The following is a 2773-nucleotide window of genomic DNA, read 5'->3' as shown; positions in this document are numbered from 1 at the left end:
ATTACGGCGTGACCATTCCCCCTGGGGGGTGATTTCTCGCTTTCTGTCTCTATGTCTCTCTCTGTCTGTCTGGCAAGCGTCCGTGCCCTATAGCAAAAAAAAAAAAAAAAGAAAGAAAGCCACCAGGTCCAGGACTCAACCGCGGTTGGCTATGTGGGAATACCAACACTGTAACCACCTTGCCACCTGGTGGTCCACCCTTTTTCTTTTTGAAAGAGGTTTTTGCTATAGGGCGTGTGCACTCACCAGAAAGGCTGAGAAAGAGAGACAGAAAGCAAGAAACCAACCCCAGGGGGGACAGAAACACCACATTCCCTTCTCCTCCATTCTCTTGGGATCCCGGGCAAGCATGCACATGCACCAGCATGAGTTTAAGCCACCAGTTCCGGTACTCAAACCACAGTCGACTATGTGAGAGAGTTCAGTGACAGAACCATTAAGCCATCTGCCAGTCCCAACAAATTTCATTTTTAATTCCTTAGTGGTCCTTTCAAGTGCCTAATAAAAAGTAGTCCCTTCAATTAAAAATAGGCTGGCCATGGGGCCAGCTGGCTTGCTGGTTAAGGCGCTGGAATACCCACATGGCTGACTGTGGTTTGAATCTCAGACCTGGCAGCTTGCTCCCTCATCCTCTCTTTCTGCCTGTCTTTCTCTGGCAAAAACTTATGAGAAATAATAATAATGATAAGTAAACAAAGTAAATTTAAAAAAATAAATAAATAGGCCGGCCACATATGGCAATTTCTGATATACTAAATTTGTTTAACTTTCACAAAACAAAGGTTCCAGGTCCCTCTTCAAATTCATAAAAACTTCAAAAAGTTCCTCTGACACTTAAGTGTCAAATTCCACAAAGGTTCTTTATAAAAACTGCAAAACTGCGGGCAGCAGATGGCGTAGTGATTACATTGCTGGACTTCCATGTGGCTGACCCTGGTATGAGCCCTGGACCCAGCAGGAAAATCCCCCAGGGCACATGTGTATGCATGCCCAAAATTCTGAGGAGAATGGAGAGACAGATTTCTTGCTTTCTCTGTCTCTCCAGTGAACACATATGCCCTTATACCGAAAATCTCTTTAAAAAAAAAAAATAAAGGCAAAAGTTGTAGGCAAGCAGGTAGTGTGGAGGTAAAGACACTGGATCCCAAGAAGCCAAAAGCGTGGATTCCAGTCTCAGACCTGGCAGCTTGAAAAATCACTTCAGATGCATATGACTGCAAACCCAAAATCCCAAGAACACTGGAGGAGAATGGACTGAGGAGTGAACACCCTCCCATACACCCTGGGGTGATTCTCATTATCAGTTTCTGGTGGTGAGCACAGGCACCCTACAGAAAAACTAAAAGCAAACAAACAAACCCTGCAAAATTGTATTTACCTTCATCTCAAAACATTTTGCCTTCTGACACATCATGAGATGCTCTTATCCTGCCCCCCAAAAAAGGCAAAATTCTCCACAGTAAGGGAAGAAGCTCTTGAGGAGACGTCTTGATATTTTAAAATGTAGATCACAACCATCTGTAATTAAAAAATAATATCAAGGTTAAAGAAATCTTAAACTTGATATAGTTATATCAAACACCGTATTATTTTGATATTGAATGTAAAATATAGCTGCTATGCAGAAAAAGTTGCTAAATTTTGCATGAATCTCTTAATGTTGTACAAAACATTTTTATGTATCATGCTGTCTCACTTTTCAGTTTAGCCAACTTCCATCCCCAACAAAATGTCATTACTGTTAAGTTTTGTATTAAACAATACTGTCTCTAAAACTAATTATCAAGGATTAACACCTGTTTTTCAATTACACCAACTAATCAAGACCAATCGGGTATCAATGTATTCCTGCTCTTTATCTTGATTTAGAAGCAAGCAGTAGAGGATAGCAGGAAATCAGAGTGAAGCATGCCAGAACCCAGGTAGAATTTACCAGTGCCACAACAAATGTGAAGGGAGGTCTCAACTAAATGTTTCTTAATAAAAGCAAGCTATGGTTTGAATACACCTCCCCTAAATTCATGTATTGAAAACTGCTTGGCATCACCAAGGTATTAAGGCAATTTAATCTCGTAATGACATGAAGAGGTGAGACCTATGGAAGGTAATTAAGATTAGACAAGGTCATGGTGTGGGGGGCATGAACAGTGGTGGCTTTACAAGAGGAGAGACCAGAGTTGATAGATGTTCTTGCCCAGCACAGCCTGATCAACTTGCAGAGAGCCCCCACCATCAGATGCTGCCCCTTCACCTTAGAACCAAAGCTGAATGAACTTTTCATCTTCATAAATTTCCCAGTCTTAAAAACTGGTGAGCCTGCAATTTTCTAACTCAGGTAATATAGGACCTAGTGTCCTATATTATTTTCCAAAAACGTAAGAGCAGCCTCAATCTACACCTGGTTCTTTTCATTATGTTATTACAGTATTTTAAGTTTCTTCTCCTCAGGCTGGCCAGGGAAGAGGGATGAGCTTCAAAAAGTTCGTGGAACATGTACATGAGTTAAGAACCACTTGCGGTTGATACCAAAAAAAAAACCACCCACAACCTAACTTTTATGCCAAAATGATTCTGCTTTTACATGAAATTTAAGGTGTCCTCGTATTATTTGGCATCAACTTATTAACCGTTTTCCAGGGTATATAAATCTGAAGAGTCTCTTTAGCTAGTTGACACGATCCCTCCCCATCGCCGGCAGCTCCAGCCCCGCCTCTCCGAGGCTAAGCCGAGACTCCTGCCCCCCCGGTTCCCCCACCCCCCCAGGGGGGCCGGC

At 42.2% G+C, this 2773-nt stretch overlaps 1 long non-coding RNA gene across 2 annotated transcripts in view; it reads right to left on the bottom strand.

Moving 5' to 3' along the window:
- LOC102481737 (uncharacterized) overlaps positions 1-2682 on the bottom strand; it is an 8452-nt gene extending 5770 nt beyond the window's left edge. For both annotated transcript variants that reach the window (XR_335786.3, XR_003550842.1), the window contains exon 1: positions 1379-2682. This is a non-coding gene — a long non-coding RNA (uncharacterized LOC102481737). The remainder of the gene's footprint in view (positions 1-1378) is intronic.
- Between the last annotated feature and the right edge of the window lie 91 nt (positions 2683-2773).

Source organism: Tupaia chinensis, unplaced genomic scaffold (assembly GCF_000334495.1).
Source record: "Tupaia chinensis unplaced genomic scaffold, TupChi_1.0 Scaffold000532_1, whole genome shotgun sequence".
Taxonomy (NCBI): Eukaryota; Metazoa; Chordata; class Mammalia; order Scandentia; family Tupaiidae; genus Tupaia; species Tupaia belangeri.
Note: the sequence above shows the minus strand (reverse complement) of the source record. Positions and strands in the feature narration are given on the sequence as shown.